The sequence below is a fragment of the Lissotriton helveticus genome, chromosome 4_1 (genome assembly GCF_964261635.1).
Source record: "Lissotriton helveticus chromosome 4_1, aLisHel1.1, whole genome shotgun sequence".
NCBI lineage: Eukaryota > Metazoa > Chordata > Amphibia > Caudata > Salamandridae > Lissotriton > Lissotriton helveticus.
Genome location: NC_136063.1, coordinates 2017316999 through 2017340182, shown reverse-complemented (window position 1 = coordinate 2017340182; position 23184 = coordinate 2017316999).

Sequence of the window (23184 nt, the reverse complement as noted above, 5' to 3'; positions counted from 1 at the left end):
ACGTAATTTACACGTGGAAAGAGGTTTAGTAAATGGAGCAATGGGTAATGTTGTTGATTTTGTGAATTACCCAAATAGAGATGACATTGAATTTTTGAAAATCAAATTTGATGAAATTGAAGAAGTACAACAATTGAGTCGTTGTTCAGCTTGATTTTTGCTTGTAATAGATTTATATGTCCACCGAAAACAGTTTCCTGTTTGTTTGGCATATGCGGTGACTATTCATAAATCTCAAGGTTCAAGTGTAGATAGTGCTTTGGTGAATATTGGAAGTACTGTCGTTAAAACAGGGTATGGCATATGTTGCTTTATCTCAAGTCAGACCTTTATCTGGATTATACTTGATTGATTTTGATGACACAAAGATTAGTGCAGATGTAAATTGTGTAAGAGAGTATAATAGGTTAAGAAGAGAACATGCTCCCAATTTACCTCAATATTCAGTATTTGAAAAGTGTGTGGTAAGTCGAAAAATTGTAGCGAGGTTGCAGAGAAAAGAAAAAAACTAGATGAACCAGTGATAGTAAGGAAAAAGAGAAAGGATTCTATTGAAGAGGTTGTTGGTTTTCAGTTTGAAAACAGTTCTGGTGTCAACTGCTATGCTAATGTAGTGGTTAATGTTGTTTTTTTCTTGAAACTTTACTACAACAAATTGTTGAAAATCGGGACAAAAGATTTTGTTGTTTGTTGAATTCTGTATTTGAGAAATGTAGTAGTGATAAAACTAAAATAGAAAGTGTTTCTGAAATTCGAAATGTTTTAGACATATGTTCTGGTTTTAAATCAATTTTCACAGAATATTCAGCAAGATTGTCAGGAATTTCTAATGTATATGCTTGTTGTATTGCAAGATGAAGGTATAGAAATTGAAAATCTTTTTGGCCTTTCTTATAAATGGCAACATGACTGTGACAATTGTTCGTTTTCAAGTAGTACTGAAATAGACACTGAAAGATTTATATATTTGACTCTACCAGACTGCAAATCAGTGTCTTTTAATAATCTAGTTAGAGAAGTAAATCAAAACATGGTCTGTACCCAATGTAACTCTGAAATGTTATCAACATTATTTATACAAAGATATGGACAGTATGTAATTTTAATGCTGCAACGATGCAGACCTGATGGAAGAAAACTGAGAACTTTAATAAAAAAATGTGTGGCTTCTCAACTATCAATATCAGGAAAAACTTTTGTAACTGTAGCAATTATTTTCCATGATGGTTCTTCTACAACATCAGGGCATTACACAGCTTATTTAAAATGTATGAAAGGCTGGACTCATTGTAATGATACTCAATTGATTTTTAAACAACGTTTACCTTATGACTTACCAAATTCTTACCTAGTGTTTTTGCAACCCAAATTTTAGGGAAAATAATTGGCCTGGGAAAATTACTGCTGTTAAGAAAGGCTAGTCTGGTGTTGAAAAGTACTTTGAGAGTGAGGGTGATGAGGTTCAAAAAATTCTTGTAGTTGACGTAGAGGTAGTGTAAGTGTATCAGATAGTGGGTGATGTGGCTATCACAGGAGATGTTGATCATCAGTGAGGCAGAGGTGTTTTAGATTTGTTGTAGTTGTTGGAGATGTTGCTGACATTTTTCATTCCCTTGTAGAGGTTTCTTTTAATGGTATATAGCTTCTTGGTAAGATAAAGGATGAGCAGAGTGTGATCGGCATACCAGATGATGGTGAGGTTCTTATAGACTGCTAGTTGTTTAAGGTTTATGTACATGATAAAGAGCATCAGGTGGAGGTATAACCATTGTTAGATGGTGCAAAAGATGTAAGTGCTTTTGATTCAGAAGGTTGGGAAACGGACGGTTAAGAGTACTATTAAGTAACTTACAAACTAAGGATTTCACACATACTATTTGGCCATGAGGAATGGTATCTGAAACAAAAAATGACTATTTCGGGTAAATGTTGTTAGCATATGTTTGTATATAACTTTATTTAGAGTGTATAATAAAGAAGTAATAATGGTTTGTTACTTTGTGATTGTTGGTAATATCCCTTACTTTCGTAAAAAATTGCTGTTTGAAAAAGACATTTAAGATATGTTTTTTTCTAATTGTTACCTTCTTAATGAACATGTTGAATGGGCTTTTTAAAGACAATCTTATTGATTGTCTTTTTTTTTTTGCCCGCTGTTATATGATGAGTACTATTGAACTCACTGTTTTCAGTGAAATTCGATTTATTCTGAGAATAGCAAAATAAAATAGAAAACATATTGTACATATTATTTTGTATTGTGAAATATATATTATAACTCAATTTTTCGTCTTCCATCCGTCTCTAATTTTCTTCCTTTGTCTCAGTCACTATAACTGACTTACTCCCTCACAGTCCCTCACTCTCCCTCTGTTTGTCTCTGTCAATGTCTCCCACTCTCTCCACCAGTCTCCTTTTTGTTTCCTCTCTTTCTATAAATCCTTCTCTCTCTCACTTACTCCTTTTTCCTTTCTCTTAATATGCTTCTTTTTCCAACACTCCCCTTCCCTCATCCTTAGATCCCTTCCCTCACTGTCACTGCCCTTCACTCAATCTCAGTCCTCTTCCCCCATTTCATGTTCTCCTCTCTCTGCATCACTCCCATTCTCTTTCTCCTGCTCCCCCTCACTCTCTTTCGCTTACTCCATCCGTCAATACCCTTCCCTTATTCCCCTTTTCTCATTCCCTTTTGGTAACTTTCATTCCTTTAGTCTCTCACTCCCCTTCACTCCATTTCTCTCTCCCTCTCTCCCTCTGTCTCACTCAGTCTAACCACTTCACTCCCAGTTAGTTACTCGCTCTCCCTCTCTTTCCCTCTCACTCTCTCCCTCTCTCACTCTCCCTCACCCTTCCTTTCTTTCCCTTTCTGTTTCCTTCACTCCTATTTCCTTTTGTATTATGAAATATATATTATAACTCAGTTTTTTCTTGTCTTCCACAGATACTATATTTATTAAAAAAATGTACTATTAACTTGTCATTATTTATAAGGTAAGTATAACATACAAAAATACTTTTTCATCACTCTCTTACTTCTCTTTCTCTCTTTCCCATTCTTTAATCTCTCTCTTACTACCCTTCCTTTACTCATCTTACTCACCTTTCCTCATTCTCATTACTCCACTTCATTCTCCTTTACAGTCCTTCTCTCACTATCAGTACTCTTTCTTCATCCTCACTCACGTTATCCAACTACCTCTTTCCCCTCTCTGTCCCTCACTTCTCTTTCCTATCTTCCTCCGTTACTACCTTTGTCTTGCTCTATCCCTCAGTTTCTTCTCACTCCCCCCTCACTCTTTCCTTCACATCATCCTTCACTCACTTTCAGTCACTCCACTTCTCTCACTCCCTTACTCCCTTTCGCTCACTCCCCTTCCTTTATTCCTTCCCTCACTCTACTTTCCTCCATCCGTCTCTAAGTCTCTTCCTCTGTCTCAGTCAGTATAACTGACTTACTCCCTCACAGTCCCTCACTCTCCCTCTGTTTGTCTCTCTCACTGTCTCCCTCTCTCTCCACCAGTCTTCCTTTTGTTTCCTCTCTCTTTCTATAAATCCTTCTCTCTCACTTACTCCTTTTTCCTTTCTCTTAATATGCTTCTTTTTCCAACACACCCCTTCCCTCATCCTTATATCACTTCCCTCACTGTCACTGCCCTTCACTCAATCTCAGTCCTCTTCCCCCACTTCATGTTCTCCTCTCTCTGCATCACTCCATTCCATTTCTCCTGCTCCCATTCCCTCACTCCCCCTCATTCACTTTCGCTCACTCCATCCGTCAATACCCTTCCCTTATTCCCCTTTCCTCATTACCTTTTGCTAACTCTCATTCCTTTAGTCTCTCACTCCCCTTCACTCCATTTCTCACTCCCTGTCTCCCTCTGTCTCACTCAGTCTAACCACTTCACTCCCTGTCAGTTACTCACTCTCCCTCTCTTTCTCTGTCACTCTCTCCCTCTCTCTCTCTCCCTCACCATTCCTTTCTTTCCCTTTCTGTTTCCTTCACTCCTAATTTCTTTTGTATTATGAAATATATATTATAACTCATTTTTTCTTGTCTTCCACAGATACTATATTTATAATTTTTTTTACTATTAACTTGTCATTATTTATAAGGTAAGTATAACAAACAAAAAATACTTTTTCATCACTCTCTTACCTCTCTTTCTCTCTTTCCCATTCTTTAATCTCTGTCTTACTACCCTTCCTTTACTCATCTTACTCACCTTTCCTCATTCTCATTACTCCACTTCATTCACCTTTACAGTCCTTCTCTCACTATCAGTACTCTTTCTTCACCCTCACTCACGTTATCCAACTACCTCTTTCCCCTCTCTGTCCCTCACTTTTCTTTCCTATCTTCCTCCATCACTACCTTTGTCTTGCTCTATCCCTCAGTCTCTTCTCACTCCTCCCTTACTCTCTTTCCTTCACATCATCCCTCAATCACCTTCACTCACTCCACTTCTCTTAATGGTTCGGCATATCTTATTTTTGTGCATCCGTCTCCTCCGACCCCGTTATTTGCCAATTTCACAGGTGTATGTCGTGCTGCTGAAGGATAGTGACACTGAGACATTTCCCGTAATCTCTATCATGTGAAAGGCGGACGGATTTAAGTTTATGATTCCAGCACACACATGGAGCACTGACATTTTGAATTCTAACACAGGTCATGTATTCTCGGACTTTTAAAATTTGTACGGCCATCCAAAGGTATTGTGGGCCTTGCAGTCCATTTGGGAGGAATAATGATAATCCGGTAGCTGACATTAGGGTTGGACATAAATACACGTTGTGTAACTAGAGCCCCATGGTGATACTACAAACCTCAGGAATTTGAAGGTGTTTCTTTGTGCAAATAACTTAACACGCATTTGCAGGTAATATCCTAATGCGTGTTTGAAGGTGTTGCCATAACTGTAGTTCCATTTGAAATTTGAGATGTCTTAGCACAGTATTGTAAATAATATCGGTGTCACAACCTCATTTAATTCAAGTGTAATCTCTACGCATGCGCAGCCTCGTTTCTAAGCCCATGCTTCTTTCTTTTTCTTCAACTTCGCCAAGCAAAGCTGTCCTCATTTTAGGTATTAAATTTGCCGCTTTCTTTTCCCGGGCCATGTGTGTCATCCGCTGTTATACTTTTGTAATATATTAATAAACATATTGTATCTATATTTATTTGAAATGTATTGTCGAGGCGCCAAACGTTGATTACATACTCCGTCCACTGCCATTTTAGTAGTTTATCTCCATTATTTTTATTATATCTGTTACTTTCATTTTACCCTCCGCTTATCTTCTCTGTGATCGATGAGATTTCCTGTCACAGACACCACGATGTTTGTCCTTGATCTGTGATGTTATTAGACTTGGTCACACGTATACCAAAAAACTAATTTGAAGCACGTAAGCCACAGCCATTACAAAGCATGACCGTCACCACAAAGACATTATTATGATTATGTGTGGTAAATGTTTACTAATTGTAAAACCATGTGTGGTAAAGCAATATGTGTGCTAATGGCTTCGTGGTGAAGATTACGCGTGGTTATGACCGAGTTGTGATGGCGGTTTCCCCCCAATGGACAGTGCAGCAACCAGGTCTGGGCATGGCGGACTCCAGGCGGAGGGCACGCAGCCCCTCTCATACAATATAGAAATCTTTGTGGGGTGATTGTTTCCGTGGTTTGAGGGGCGTCATTGAGGCCCACACACTTAATTTTGTAGGGGGAAGGTTTGCAAGGGAAAATGTCGCAAGAGGTTTGTAAATGTGGTACACATTGTTTCGTATTTACAATTTCTTTAAAATGTTGTAGTCTATCCAGAGAAAATATAACTCCGTACTTTTCAATCATACTCTTGAACATCTTACTATAGTACTTCAACATTATAAATATTATTTTTATATTGGACCGTCACCCCCCCACAAACAAAAAGAAGTATGTAGTTTTTTTAATTAACTTTTGTTAAAACAATAACTGTAAACTAAACTTAATGATAACTATATTATAAACAACTAGAAAAATAACTTTAAATAAACAATATTATAAACAAATTGTGAAGTGGACTCCACTGCTGATTGGTAATCTGCAAAACAAAAACAAAAATGAGAGTTTAGAATTATGTAGATGTGAGTAAAGGAGCTGAAGCATTACAAGTCAAGGTAACACTACGATTTTACGTGTGCAACGTGTCTGGTACATTTCACTTCTATTATAGTGCCGCGTTCAAGTGGTGTCGATATAGAAGTGCCTACTGCGTTACTGATGCAAAAGTGGTACAACTGGATTGTAAATATGCCAACTTATTTCTAATGCATTGCAATGAAGGCATTGTATATCTAGGCCTCTGTGCTTACCGTTGTATAAACACTGCGGCCAGTGGAATTCACAACTTCACTTTAGCTGTTGTTCTACAAGTCAAAGCAGACAGCAGTGTCTATAAGTTTAAAAGAGAAAGAGAAATGATGTCACAGAGAGTGCGAGAGAGAAAGAAAGTGAGAGAAAACAACATTAAAACTGTCTCGCAGAGTCTGGAGTTGAGATTTTTTCTTGAAAAGTCAAACGTAGATTTACAAGGTCCTTGCTTCTTTTTTCCCATGTTAAAAGTGACACAAAAGTGGCGTAAAAAGGTTGTAGATCTGTTTGTCAGACTGTTGTAACCTATCTATTGTCACTGCTCGGAGGTAATTATTCATTTCAACACAGTGAAGCTGCTACCCACTCTGTCCTTTCACAAATAAAGGTAAGACTACGGTTTTAGGTGTGTAGTGTGCACAGTACATTTCAGTTCTGTTATAGTGCCGCGTTCAAGTGGTGTGTATATGGAAGTGCCTACTGCGTTACTGACACAAAAGTGGCACAAAGGGATTGTAAATATGCCGACTTCAATTCAATTCGTCTTTATTTCGACATTTTGTCATGAAAGACAAACATATTAAAAACAATAAGGGTTTTAAAAGAAATTTAGGGGAACAGGTAAGCATTTTCATGCCCGGATAGTACATCGAAGAAAAAGGGGGCTTTTCACAATAGAACTTCCATCCAATTCTGTCCTCTGGCTATTCCTTATGTTTGAATGAATGAAATTTCCACTTAAGATCATAAATATATTAAAATAGATTAAAAACCATTTAAAAAGAATAATATTTACAACAATTTATCTAAAAGGAACCCTTATATACAAAATATTATTTCATGAAAAATAGGAGTTACCTAGACAGTGGTGAAGACTACTGAGTTCAGTTTATTCCTATGTATTGCCCACATCCAGTTAAGGAACTTAGACGCAGCAATTATTAAACTTTCAGAACTGTCTGTTTTGAAGACCCTAAGGACCTCTGTACCTTTTTGTATGCCTTTGTGGAGGCAAATCGGCCTGATCCACCTTAGTCGTGGAATTTTATACACCGGGCAGATAAACAATATGTCAGCAAAGCTCTCCGGTTGTGTAATGCAAAAGGGGCACATAACACCCCCACCAGTCGACCATTTGCCTATAAAGGTATTAATTGGCAAAGTGCCCACCCTGTATTGGTGGAACCGTTTCCTATCCTCGAGGATTGTAATAAGGTCCCAGTAGGGTTCATAGGCTGGTAGGTGTTTAAGCTCAAGAAACTCATATTGTAATGAGGACACAGTACATCTTCGAAAGTCTCGTAAAGAGATCATCGACCAATACAGTTCCTTAAGGATCTTGCGTGGGGAAAAGATGGTTTGCGCTGGGTTTTCCCATAGATCAGCAAGGCCCATGGCGGTGTAGGTGGCCTTGGAGTCTCGGAACCATTTTATTCTATTGGCTTTGTCCATGTCCCTAACCTCAAGGAGTACCTGAGCATAGTGGCTGAGTTCTGGGGTAACCCAAATCCTCCACCAGTATGCTATAGGTCTGAAGTGCGCTACATCCTCTATCCTCTGACAGCCCAGATCTATATATAGAGGTAAAAGTGGGGTAGATGGAGGTAACCTCGCTAGGCCTCTAATAAATTTGTTTTGGTCAATTGCCAGAGCTGAAATATTACGTGACCCCCATAGTTCTGCCCCATACAGCACCGATGCCCGAATTTTTGTGTCATAAATTTTAAGCGCTGGAGCTATGGGTTGGGTGGCCGAGGAGCGCAATTCCCTTAAGAGCACTCCCGCCAGCTGGGCGTGTCTGGTTACCAGTTGGTTGATATGGGGTTTCCATTCAAGCCTTGAGCCTAGTGTAATGCCCAAAAATGTGAATGATTGAGATTGCTCAAGTGGCTCCCCATTCATTATTGCTCTCCCTGTCACATATTTATGCCTATGCATCACCATAAATTTGGTTTTAGACACATTGATAACAAGGCCATAGTCATTACAGAAGGTCTCAAAACGCCCAATTGCTCTCTGAAGGGCCTGCTGGGTCTTGGAAATCAAAAGGGTGTCATCTGCAAACATCAACAGGGGTATCGACACACCACTAAGCTTAGGAGCATCAGTTGGAAAGTCCTTATAGTAGTCGATAACCCTGTTGATGTACAGAGAAAACAGTGTTGGAGCCAAGACACATCCTTGTCTTACGCCTTTCAGAATTGGAAACCTATCTGTTGCCTGTCCTTGTTGTCCCCACCGTACCTGGGCATAATTATTATCATGAAGTTTTACTAAAAACGCAAGTAGTTCATGTGGCATGCCTTGTTCCTAAAGGACTTACAACAACTTCTTTCGGGGCACTAAATCAAAAGCCGATTTTAGGTCGACAAATGCAGCGTATAATGTGCCCCCTCCAAGAACTACCCACCTCCAATAAACAGTGACAAATCTAAAAACCTGGTCCACCGTGCTTGTATGTGCACGGAACCCAGCTTGTAGAGGTGACAAGGCATCTACATCATCAATCCAGCATTGGATCCTCGATAGGACTAGCCTGGCCACCACCTTTTGAATACAGTCTATTAGGCTGATTGGCCTATAATTAGCGGGGTCAGAGCGGTCACCTTTCTTAAATATGGGAATTATCTCAGCTCCCTTCCAGGTATCTGGTATTGGGGAGCCTTTGGCAATCGCGTTTGCAAGGTGCATTATATACTTTGCCCATACATCTTTCCCGTGAATAAAAAGGTCAGCTGGTATGGTATCCAGACCTGGCGCTCTGCCTTTCAGGACAGTTTTTAGGACATACTCTACCTCCTTTTGGCTAAATTGTAAGGGAGTTTGTGAAGTATTGACAGGGACGATGGTAGGGAATATCCCAATGTCCAGTTCCTGGCAAGCAAACTGCTTCCTAAAATGCTTCACCCATATTTCAGGAGAGACATTATTTTCTGGCTGAGCTCTGGGGCAACCCTTACCCCATTTCACCAGATCCCAAAAACCTACCATGTTTCTAGATCTACTAGCCTCATATAGTTCCTGCCAATATTTTTCGTCCCAAGATTTTTTTGCTTCTCGCTGAGCATTCTTATACTTGTGCCTTGCATCTTGGATTACATCCCTGTTTTTCGATTTTACTGCTGCAGCAAATATTTTATAGGTGACCCTACAACTCTTATCATACCAGTGAACTGGTTTGTGGTTTTTAGTATTATGTCTAGATCCTGTCACCTCCTTAGTAAAAAATCTTTTAAGATTGTTAAAAAGTGTTAAATGAATAGGAGCAGCCTTGGACGGAGAGGCTTGATTTAATAAGCATTCCTGGAGCTCCATGGATGCCCTTTCGTCTAGTTCCCCCATAGCTTGGATGTGATCCTCTTTCAGTAGACATTCAGACCATTTCACCCTCCGTTGATCATTTACTTGGAATAGGTCAATGGTTATTATTTTGGAATCAGCCTGCGATACACCATTCAGGTCCAAAGTTAAACTAAGGGGATTATGGTCACTCTCTGCTCTTTTTATGATAGACATATCATGAATAGATTCCCAAAATTCTAAATTAACCAATATATAATCTATTCTGCTGGTACGCACCCCATTATCAAATGTTGGTGCTCCTTCTTTGTCTGCGCTGGTCCTGCCGTTAACTGCACGCAGCCCCTGTTCTAGGCATAGAGCTTTGAGCTGGAGTGCGGCCTGGGTCCATCGCTTTATCGGGGGAATAATTAGTTGCGGGATGCCCCATGCACTGTCTTCCTCCTTAGCTAGGTTAATGTCATTTTGTATCGAGGGGCTCAAAGCAACAGTTAAAATCTCCCGCTATTATCAAATGAGCTTTACCATTGAGTTTGTTCAAATGGAATCCCAGCTTAGAGACTACCTCTGACTGTTTGCCACCCGGTTTTCCCCTCGCCTATACATTAATGATATAGAGGTCTCTGGCATTTTGGCATTCTAACCTTATAATGAGAATGTCATTGCAACCAGAATCAATCTGAGTAACCATGTAACTGTCATCCTGCTTGACCCAAGTAGTTAGGCAGCCCATTGGCCTGCCTCTTGTAGTTCGAATTGCAGGAATAAAAAAGTTTAAGTAGCCCTGCCTAAACTGAGGGTCCACCTGCCAGGTTTCCTGGAATAAAATGACCGTATAAAGGTCAATGAATGCTTGCCAGTCTAGAGACGATAATTTACTCTTTATACCTGCTATATTCCAGGAAACTATTGAGTGAGCTGCCGTATTATTTAATAGACACTCAGTAACCTGAAAATGGGTGGGAGTGGGGGTATTAACAAGCGAGTTTCTATTCCTTATTTGGGTGACGGGTACACTGCACTGATCAATACAGCGTGGGTCAAGCCTATGGTCCCTCGCTAATTCTAGAACCTGAGTGTCGGGATGTTGATCCCTTGAAGCGAAAGGGCTCTTATCATCTCCCTTAACTCCATCTCCTTCATCTGGACTGACCTCTAATATGACTACCTGGGTTGTAGAAAGCGGCTCACCAGTTAATCTCTTAGCAAGTCAGTCTACCCCCTCTAATCCTGACAGGAGTGAAAAGCGATTGGACATTGGGATGTTGAAACCTTTGCCGGCTAGATTTCTTGTGTATGAATTCCAGGGTCTTTGCGGTTTGGCCACCAGGGATGCAGGGTAAAAATAGCTAAGATAATACGTTGATATTCCCCCCTCCCCACTTTCCAGATACCAATCCCTCATGTGTGCAATGACCCTACGGTCCCTGAAATTTTACATGCAGGATCTCGCCATCGAGGTTGGGTGGTAGGGGCCGGTTGTTACGGAGCCAATAAATCACCTTATTTTTGAGTTCAAGGTAAGTTTCCTTCTTCCCTGCTGCTAATTCAGGGACAAACAAAGGTTTGGGAGGTGCACAGCAAAGTTACTCGGGGGGTTCTTGCAAAAGTTGTTGCAATTTTAGGGTGCTCTCACCGGGTGGTGTTGTCCGTCTTCACACCACTAGATACTACTGAAGTTGTGTTTGCGGGAACCGCAGGTACATCCCCAATGAGGCACACCGAAGAATGATCACACAAAAGTGCTTCGTTTCTTTCTAGAATTTTTCACGTTTTATTTTCTTAAGAATTACTTCATTTGAGAGTTGTTTGTAGTTTGCTGATATTTAAAGCATATCAAAAGACAACATCATTATGCATCCGAACTGTGATATCCTATGCATTTCGGGCTGATGGGCCCTTGGTCACGGATAAGCTGAGGAGGAAGAGTAAAGAAAGACGAGTGTAAGGGATGAAGCTCAAGCATATAGCATGAATAGTGTGTACACAGTGCTCATAGTGCGATTAAAAAAGACGGATAATATGTTGTGGATGACGTGAAAAAATAGTAACCAAAAGTGATAAAGAACGGATGAAGAAACGTGGTTAACTCGTAACTAAAATACGGCAATTCCTGCTGATGGGAAACATGTAGGTCTAGAACAAAAACTTTAACTTTAAAGCCGACGTGGGCGTGCTCCGTACACAAACGGTTGCGTGATGGTTTAAAGCTTGCAGAATAGCGCGTTAGCATGCACTTACTTCAGGATGAAGAACATAACGGCGTATAAACGCGTGCTCACTCGACTTAGCGGCCGGTTGTCTAATGTGTCAGGAAATGAAGTGAGTAGATATATGCTTAGAGACTTAAGCATAGAAAGTAAAAGCGGACTAACGTGTAGTAGTGAAGTTGAAAAAGTTGAAAAAGTGTGGCAGCCATTTTGGAATGGTGAAGTTATCGTGAGAATCGAAACAAGGTACATACAATGTGTAAGCGGTATCAGAATATACATGGTAGCGTAATAAACACTATGTACAAAATTATAAAAAACAACTTAATTCAGTACGATCGTTAAGCCCGTTCGGCTTAAGAGTCTGTAGCAAGTAAATCCATTCAAGTTCTCTCCTAAGTAGGAATTTGGAGTTATCAGTTCCTTCTTTTTTCAACACCGTTTCAAGAATGATGAATTTCATTTGAGCGATGGTATGCTTAGCCTCAATGAAATGCATAGCAATATTTGATTTTTCAGATCTTAGTCTAATGTTAGACTTGTGTTCATTGAGTCGAACTTTCATTTTCCGTTCTGTCTTGCCAATGTACAGTTTGCCACACGGGCATTTCAATGCGTAAATTACATTGGCAGTATCACATGTTGCATCCACCTTGAGTTTTACATCGTGACCTTTCATAGGGTGCTGTATAGTGTTTCCTTTGATGGCACTGTTGCAGTGACTGCAGTTGCGGCATGGTTGGGTGCCTCGATGTTGTTTGGATGGCCCACTAGATTTGGTTAGGATTTCTTTCAAGTTGTTGCTTCTGGTGTGAGCGAAAATTGGAGGTTGCTCAAAAATACCCATGAAGTCGGGTTCATTTTTTAACACAGGCCAATGTTTGCAGATAATCTTTTTAAACTTGCAACTAGCTGTTGAATACTTGGATACGAGCACCATGCGTTGTTTTGAATCCTTTTGAGACTTAGTCATACTGTCACTTCTAGAGATGGTAGTGACACGATCACGTGCTTGTTTCAAGATGTTGTGGGGATATCCTCGTTCGAGAAATCTGTTTTCCATTTCTGTGATACGTTCTTCTACCAGCTGTTCGTTAGACACTATGCGTTTGACGCGTAGCATCTGGGAGAATGGGAGGTGTTTTTTAAGGGAGCCTTGATGAAAACTAGAATAGTGTAAAGCATTGTTTCGATCAGTACTTTTTCTATAAAGGTCGGTGACCAATCCTTGTGAAGTGTTTTTTATATGTACATCCAGAAATGCGATATCTGTATCGCTGATGAGCCATGTCAGTTTGATGCGTGGATCTTTAACATTAATCTCAGTCATTAGGTCATGTAGAGTTTCCTTGGTATCTGACCATAAAAAGAAAAGGTCATCAATATAACGTGCGTACAGTTTGGCATGTTTCTGGAAATTCAAGTTGGTGTATATGTAGTTCTTTTCGAAATTTTCCATGTATGTATTTGCGTATGACGGGGCAGCACAATTACCCATGGCCATCCCAGAGAGTTGTAAAAACCAGCGATCATGTACTTTGAAGTAAGAATGGTAGAGGGTAAACATCATTAATTCAATTAGAAATGTTTGGAGTTTCACGTCAATTCCACTGTTTAGTAATGTATGTTCAATAGCTTCAATTCCTCCAAGGTGCGGTATAGAGGTATACAATGAACTCACATCAGCTGTGCATAGTATGTAAGATTCATTTTGAAGGTTCGGAATTTTGGAAAGTTTCAACAAGAAGTCAGTTGTGTCCTTGATGTAGCTGTGGGATTGGATCACTAACGGTTGTAAATATTTGTCAATAAATTTGCCAGTTCTCTCATGAATAGATTTTTTGGTGGATACTATGGGCCTGAACGGTGGATCCATCAGATTTTTGTGGATTTTGGGGCTCATGTGTATTGTGGGACTTTTAGGACAATCAATCAACAGATATTTTTTAGTGCGTTCTTCGATGATTCCGTTGTGGAATGCTTTCAGCACGATGTCTTTGAGTAAATCTTGGTACTCATTTGTAGGGTTACAGTCCAACTCCAAATAGATGGAGGTGTCTTCTATGTGCTCTTTAAGTTTGTTCTGATACATTTCACTGTCCAAAATAACTAATCGAGTGAGCACGCGTTTATACGCCGTTATGTTCTTCATCCTGAAGTAAGTGCATGCTAACGCGCTATTCTGCAAGCTTTAAACCATCACGCAACCGTTTGTGTACGGAGCACGCCCACGTCGGCTTTAAAGTTAAAGTTTTTGTTCTAGACCTACATGTTTCCCATCAGCAGGAATTGCCGTATTTTAGTTACGAGTTAACCACGTTTCTTCATCCGTTCTTTATCACTTTTGGTTACTATTTTTTCACGTCATCCACAACATATTATCCGTCTTTTTTAATCGCACTATGAGCACTGTGTACACACTATTCATGCTATATGCTTGAGCTTCATCCCTTACACTCGTCTTTCTTTACTCTTCCTCCTCAGCTTATCCGTGACCAAGGGCCCATCAGCCCGAAATGCATAGGATATCACAGTTCGGATGCATAATGATGTTGTCTTTTGATATGCTTTAAATATCAGCAAACTACAAACAACTCTCAAATGAAGTAATTCTTAAGAAAATAAAACGTGAAAAATTCTAGAAAGAAACGAAGCACTTTTGTGTGATCATTCTTCGGTGTGCCTCATTGGGGATGTACCTGCGGTTCCCGCAAACACAACTTCAGCTAATTCAGGGACCCCAGTCAGGGCTATAACATATGGTGCTGCTTCTGGTGGGAGGTCTATATGTTGTAAGGCACCATATGTGGATTTATTCAAAAGGTATTCCCTCGCAGCTTGTATGGGCTTGGGAACTGGTAAACCTACTGAGCCTCCCTTATTTACCTCTTTTTCTCTTATGGGAGCATTGCCCGCTTCCAAGGGTACCTGTTTGTTCATTTGTGAACTACTGGTGATTCCATCTTTGGCAACCTGTGGTGTAGTCATTTTATCCTCTATCGGTTGCCCTAATGATATCAGATTTGAAAAAGGAGCGGCCGAGACATTAAGCCGGTTATTATTGGTTGTAATTACTTCTTTAAGGGACTCCAATTGGTCACTGACCCGTTTCACTCTCTCTACTAAGGGAAGCAAGAGAGAGGGATTTCAATAGGTGTTCCATGGCTCCCATTAATTCTAGATGTGAGTTAGAGGGTGTAGGTGGGCAGTAGGGCAGAGTTTCCCTACCTTCGTTATTTAAATTTAGAACCTTCGTAACACCTGGGGTAGTTTTAGTAGTTTTTGCACGCCTACCCGCTTGACAAGTCCCCCTACGCTTCCTTTTGTTCCCTGTCCTGGCTTTAATGAATTGTCCACCTTCATAGAAGAAACAGTTTTGGGTTGGCTTGCCCCCTCAGTGATAGTTATTGTTGGGGGTTCAGTGTGAGAGGGGTCAGTTTCGTACTCCTTACTGGAATCGGTGAGTACGTACTGATCTTGTGGTTGCAATGGAATACAAATTTCTCTATCTACGACCCTTTCCGTTTCCTTAGAATCGGGGATAGTGGCATGTTGAATAAGACCCAGGGAGGAGCGTTTATAACTTCCTCTCGGTTAAGGCTATTTCTCTTTCCAAGACATTTGCTGCCCTTGTAATGCACTGGTTAAGAGTTCCTTGGACCGACCCACCCACCAGGGATTTCCTACCACCACTTGTGCGGCGATTCATTTCCCTTATTGGTAGGTATGCCAATGTAAGGTCTGTAAAAGTGACAATAGACTAGTAATTTATCAGCCAATGGATTCTCAGTACAAGTCCATAGACAAGAGTCAGTACCAGAGTTCTTACATATGAAGAGCCATTGATCCGAAATCCGATGTCAGGGGGGTGGCCCTGCCCTGCCTCCTCCTGCCCCGGACGGCCACAGACGGCCACAGATGGCCACAGACGGTCCCGCCCTTGTCCCGGGCGTAGCCCGGGCGCTCCCGCATGCTCCCGCGACGCTGGGAGTGATGCGAATATTTGTGCGCCTCCTGGCGCGTTAATCCGGTATGCGGCTTCCGGCCGCAAGGTCTGATGGGGCTTGGAGTCCACTATGTGCCCAGGAGCTCACCCCCACTCGGCTGCCGCACTATGGATGGATAAGCGCAGCGGCGGGGGGGCGAGCGAGAGCACCACACACCACACAGGAGAGCGGGGCCAGCAGAAAAATCAGGTTTGTTTGTCCGGGGGAATACGTAGGCATCACCAGTTCAACCAATGTCTGTGGGCAAAGACCGTCGCCGACTTATTTCTAATGCATTGTAATGAAGGCATTGTATATGTAGGCCTCTGTGCTTACTGTTATTTAAACACTGCGGACAAACACTGCGGCCAGTGGAATTCACAACTTCACTTTAGCTGTTGTTCTACATGTCAAAGCAGACAGCAGTGTCTATAATTTTAAAAGAGAAAGAGAAATGATGTCACAGAGAGTGAGAGAGAGAAAGAAAGAGAGAGAAAACAACATTAAAACTGTCTCGCAGAGTCTGGAGTTGAGATTTTTTCTTGAAAAGTCAGACGTAGATTTGCATGCTCCTTGCGTCACTTTTCCCATGTTAAAAGTGACACAAAAGTGGCGTAATAAGCTTGTAGATCTGTTGGTCAGACTGTTGTAAACTATCTGTTGTCACTGCTCTGAGGTAATAATACATTTTACACAGTGAAGCTGCTGCACACTACCCACTCTCGCCTTTCACAAATAAAGGTAATACTACGGTTTTACGTGTGCAGTGTGCCTAGTACGTTTTAGTTCTGTTATAGTCCCGTGTTCAAGTGGTGTGTATATGGAAGTGCCTACTGCGTTACTGACACAAAAGTGGCACAACGGGATTGTAAATATGTCGACTTATTTCTAATGCATTGTAATGAAGGCATTGTATATCTAGGCCTCTGCGCTTAACCCATCTTTAAACACTGCGGCCAGTGGAATTCACAACTTGAGTTCAACTGTTGTTCTACATGTCAAAGCAGACAGCAGTGCCTATAACTTTAAAAGAGAAAGAGAAATGATGTCACAGAGAGCGAGAGAGAGAAAAGAACATTAAAAGTGTCTCGCAGAGTCTGGAATTGAGATTTTTTCTTGAAAAGTGAGACGCAGATTTACCAGCTGCTTGCGCCACTTTTCCCATGTTAAAAGTGACAGAAAAGTGTTGCAATAAGCTTGCAATAAGCTGTTTCTCAGACTGTTGTAACCTATCTGTTGTCACTGCTCGGAGGTAATTATACATTTCTGCACAGCCAAGCTGCTGCACACTACCCACTCTCTCTTTTCAAAGATAATTTGTTGTTGTTTCGGAAACAAAAATTTTTGTCACCTAGTGCCACTGGCGTGATTGAAAGATGGTGCTTGACGTGTTGAAGAAGCCTTCACAGTAATCAAGAGAGTTCTCTACTTCAACTCAGATAAGGTTGTATATAGCAGACCGGAGATAGTAGCATCCAAAACTTTAAAATAGAAAGAGAAACAATGTGAGAGAGTAAGAAAGAGAAAGAGAAAAACGTGGAGAGACACACACGACAGGGGAGGGGGTACCTGAAGCCAGAAGCGCAACCACAGTCAAAAATATCGTGGGGGGGGGCTAGAAAAAATTTCAGGGGGGGTGTTAAGTTCAAGCAAAAAGAAGAGTCGAGCTGCAGGGGCTGTAAGTAGGGGGGATATCAAAGCCTCACTAACAAGCAAAATGTATTTAAAAGACCTGTGACGTACTCGGGTGCGACTTGTCGTTGTTTCAGAAACAAGCTTCTTTGCTCACCTTGTGCTATTGCCGTCATCCTTGTTACATAATCCATCGTGAAGCTGTACATCTAAAAGATATTAAAAGAAAGATGTTATGATTGGCAATCGTTGCTATATTAATTTGGAGTTAGATAATATCGTGCTTTTATAGACGGTCATTGTCACATTTCTACGAACTGTTTGTATTGTAAATATATTCTGGACATTTCAGAGATTATAAAAACGTTACTGCTATTGGGAAAAACAATTAAACATGTAAATTAATACATTATGTAGGAGTGCATTTGTCTAAAATACTAAGTTGCATTTTTGTATGTAGTCAGCTACAACCTTTTGGCTCCTTCCGATGCGTACTCAAGTCTCACTGCTCACCTTTTCGTGGAAAAGACACCTTCTTCATGATGTAGTGCAGATCTCCAACAAAGAAGTCTCATATATGGTGCAGAGTCTTGATATCTCTATGGCTAACGACATACTTGTGCTCCCATCATCATTATCATCATCGCAGGTTCTTCACCTGCTCAGTGCTTCAGGCACCACTAACTCAGTGACCAAAGAGGCCACACAGGTAGTAGTGGGCCCCTTGTTCGGTGCTTTGGGAACAACTCTAAAATGGCGTACAACACGTGCGCTCCGTCTTTTTTATACATAGGGTCACGTGTGTAGTGACGGATACCCTGAATGGGTGTGGTGTGGGTGTATACTAGCCATGAGGGAGTGTGTGTGTCGATCCGACAACTAGACTTGCAACTAAGAAATCACTACAAAGGAAATGTGGACGTTGTACTGTAGGCAGTTTTGGGGAAAAGTGTCATCAATTGTGCAAAGGTGTCCTTCATAAGCATTTTCAGACCTACCCCTGTCTCAGTGCCTAGGTCATTGCCACCACCGTGCTCAATTATGAGGTCGGGGTGTTGGAGATGTAAAAAGGATTTCACCAATGGCATCAATTGGTGCCACTTTAATCCTCTCTGTCCAATCCATTTAATGTCTACATTTGGTAAACGTAGGTCTTTGTGAATTCTTTTCTGTTGTGCTTTCCTTTGGCTCCAGAAAATATAGCTGTGTCCCACAATCCACACTCTTAGCATGTTGAAGAGAGGTCTGGATGCACTCTGAAGGTCTCTGTAAATGAAATGGCAGTTTGAAAAGTAAGATTTTTCTAAAATTGTGGAGAATATGCAGTTTTGAAAAAAGAAAAGAAATGATTGGTTGTTCGACAACTTTCTACTCTAAGCTAGGATGCATGTTTGTGTTTTTTAAAAGCCTGATTTTTATTGGTTAAGAAAAACTGATAGAAAAGAACGTTACATAAGATAAGCTGGTATATTCTCAAGTCAAGCACACTTGCTGTTTTAGTTTGCAACAATGTATGATGAACTTTTCACCTGTGTGCTGAGTTAGGTGTTCCCTGAAGTGTTTCTATGGTAACTGGCAGATTGTGGAATGGGGGAAGGGTTGAAAGTTTTGTCAGTTGGAAAGGGTGCAAAAGTTCAAGCAAGATAAAAGTGTGTTTCGTTTTGATTTTATGTGGGAATAAGTGTGATTTTTTATTTATTTGTATATGTATGTAGATTGAATGTGTAGATTGACAGGAAAAGTTTGCTATTTGCTATAGGACTTCCTGTCCCCCTAGGACTGCTTAGGGGGGTTTACAATGATTCCCAAGGTCAACATTTTTTATGGCCTTTGTTGAGCCTTTGATGGCCCCGGAGACCACCACCTCCCAGGGTCGGCTCCTGTAGTGTTACGGGGTGCCTATCCCAGGGACACTGCTATTTGCTATGGTAGGGCGAGAGTTCTCTTTCAAGTAGGAAAGCAGATTGCTTTTCGTCTGAGAGAGCAGCATGTAAGCTGGTCTCTCTGACAAAAAGCAATGCCGGCTCCCGAAGGACGCAGGGAGGCGGCTGGGACCGTGGGGGTTTTGGGGCTCCCCCCACGGTCCTGAATGTTATATTTGAGCCCCGGGGGATGGGGTTCCCGGGTATTATAAAAAATTAGTTATAGATGCTACTTTATTTTTTTACAGTGTATTTATGAAAGTCGTTTCATAAGAGTATGTAAGCAACAAAAATCAATAAAAAATATATATTTTACAGATTTCTATCAAGTTTATGTGTTCATATGTTGGTTGCTTGTAATGACACCTTTTCTCTTTATTGGTACTTATAAGTAAGTGCTTATGCATAGTCTAAATTTGTTAAGGCGCAGTGTTTTATACAGTGCTGAACTTTTGACCTCTGTTGACAGTTGACCTTTGCATGATCTGTTGGTCAGTGACATCACTCATGACATCACTGATGACATCTCAAATGACATCACTGATGACATCATCCTTGTGAAAAAGTGGCAGACCTCCTCTCAGCGTAATATAACGGTTGATACACACATTCAAAAATAGAAACTAAAGTTTTCGAAAGAAATGGTGATACCAATACCAGTTACAACAACCTATTCAGTAATTCCACCATCTACATACACATCCACTCATTCACCAACAGTTCTATATAGTCACTCATACATGTAGTCACTCATCATATGTACTCATACACATATACATCCTGTTACACACCGTAACTCATCCATAGAGTTACTCACATACATACTCACACATGCAAACATCCATTTATTTGCATATACAGCTATACACACACCACTACACTTACTTTTACGGAAACGTTCACACACTTATTCTCTTAAACAATCACTTATAGAAACACATACCTATTTATACAGGAAATCGTCCAATCTCTCAGTCTCACATATAATCACTTACATACATCAATACTCACATATACTAGATTAAAACATTTGTAGTTACTCATACATACTATTGAGACAGTCACTCACTCACTAACACACCCATACACACACTCATCCACCTATACAGTCCTGCACACATGCTGTATTCAAAACGCATACAAACAGTGAGTCACTCATTCATGCATCTATATGTTAAGTAATAACCCCCACCAAACCATACAGACACTCATACTGACACTCAAAAAGCAAACTAATAACACATATACACACTCATGTAGCTACTCACCAACCCATGCAGCCACTTATAGACCAAGTGAGACACTGATACAGATATTTCTATATTTAAACATTACTCGCTAATACATGTATTCACTAAGATACACTTAATAAGTCAGTCATGCAATAATTTTTTTTTTTAAAACATACATTCAGACACTTATTTACCCTTTTATTCTTCCATCGACCTTTAGATATACATATATAAAAAATATTTATTTTTCAGAAAGACACACATTCACTGGATGATGTCATCAGTGATGTTATCAGTGATGTCATTTGAGATGTCATCAGTGATGTCATGAGTGATGTCACTGACCATGTCATGAGTGATGTAATATGTGACTTCATCAGCAGTGCTTTGCAGGCGCGCGAGTTATAATTAGCTGAACTAACTATAACAGGGGAATTTCAATGGTTTTGTATGAGTGAAATGTCCAGCTAACTATAACATGTGGGAAACCTATGGTTTTTTCAGTGAATTTCTAAGGTTTTTTAAATGCTAATTGCTAACTATAACGTATGTGAAACCTCTAGTTTTTTCAGTGAATATATATATATATATATATATTCACTGAAAAAACCATAGGTTATACACCATATATAGTTAGGAATTAGCATTTAAAAAACCTTATTTTACTCACACAAAACCATTGAAATTCCATATATAGTTAGTTGCACTAACTATATATCGCGCACCCGCAATCCACTGCTGATCATGTCACATATTACATCATTCATGACATGGTCAGTGACATCACTGATGACATCACTGATGACATCTCAAATGACATCACTGATGACATCACTGATGACATCATCCAGTGACTGTGTGTTTCTGTAAAGTTTAAATATGTTTTAGATATTGAAGAATGAGTAGATGTATAACTGTCTGGACGAAGGATTTAGTAGGTGCATGACTGAATGTATGAGTGAGTGATTAAATGTGTCTCACTGAGTGCATGGGTTAGTGACTAAACTGTCTTAATTTGTGCATCATTATGTCTGTTGTTCTATAAACTGCTGCATGTGTTGATCAGTAGCTATATGATTAACTATATGGGTTACTGATTGATTGTCCAAGTATTTGTATGGGAGACTGAGTGTGTGTGTGGCTGGCTGGGAGGTGTGTGACTCTGTGCAGATCAATGTGTACTTGTATCAATGATTGTATAAGAAGGTAAGTATGTGTTAGTATATGTTTGAAAATGTAAGGTGCTCTATGTTTAACTGTATAGACAAGAAAATGGAAGTGTCATTGATTCTTTACAGGACTGACTAGGTGTGTGAGTAACTCCATGGATGAGTGGCAGACTGTGAGTGTCTGTATAGGTGTATGAGTGCATATGATAGTGTTGTAAAGATGAGTGATTGTATGTATGAATGATTGTATGGGTGAATGAGTGAATGTGTGTGTAGACATAGGAATCAGTGAGTGCGTATGTAGTAACTAGTATTGGTGTGTCAATGGTTTCAAAAATTATACTCTGTATTTAACACTGGGTGAAACAGAGGTTATATTAAAATGTGAGGAGATGCATTGTATTGTCGCATGAATGATATCATCAGTGATGTGGTCATTGATGTCAAATGAGATGTCATCAGTGATGTCATCAGTGATGTCATTTGAGATGTCATCAGTGATGTCATCAGTGATGTCACTGACCATGTCATGAATGATGTAATATGTGACATGATCAGCAGTGGATTGCGGGTGCGCGATATATAGTTAGTGCAACTAACTATATATGGAATTTCAATGGTTTTGTGTGAGTAAAATAAGGTTTTTTAAATGCTAATTCCTAACTATATATGGTGTATAACCTATGGTTTTTTCAGTGAATTTTCAAGGTTTTGTAAATGCTAATTCCTAACTATATATGGTCTATAACCTATGGTTTTTTCAGTGAATTTCAATGGTTTTTTAATAGCAAATATCATAAGCTGTCGAATGTCAAGTACGTGGTAAGTAAAAACATTTTCGTGTTTATGCACACTGATCTGCTTTGAATGCTGCCCCCCACCCCTCATTTCTATTAGGAGTACTCTCTCTTTGCAGATAGTGAAGGGTAGTTAACGCAGCCCTTTGCCCCCTTTGTAATCCGTCGTGCCTGCTTCTCTCTCCATTTGATTGATTGTTCTCTTTGGTTCATTCTCTATTTACAAACAAGCACAGAGTCGCAATACTCTGTTTAGTCTTTGCAGATAGCGAAAAATCGTGTAAAAAAACAAAAGGAATCGAGCAAAATCAGTAGGCCACTAATGGGATCTCTTTTTGACCTCGCTAAAATAGAAACATTAGGAACAACCTGTTGAAAATAGCAATGCGTATGTACATAAGCGGCGTTCATTTGTGTTCACAGTACCCCTTGTTGATTGTTTCAATCGAGCATTGAATTGTTCGAAGTTAATTCTCTTAAGGATCTTCTCTACCTGCAAACGAGGAAGAATAGGAATATTCTCTCTCCCTTTGCAGATAGTGAAGGGTAGGTAACGCAAGCCTTTAACACGTCGTAC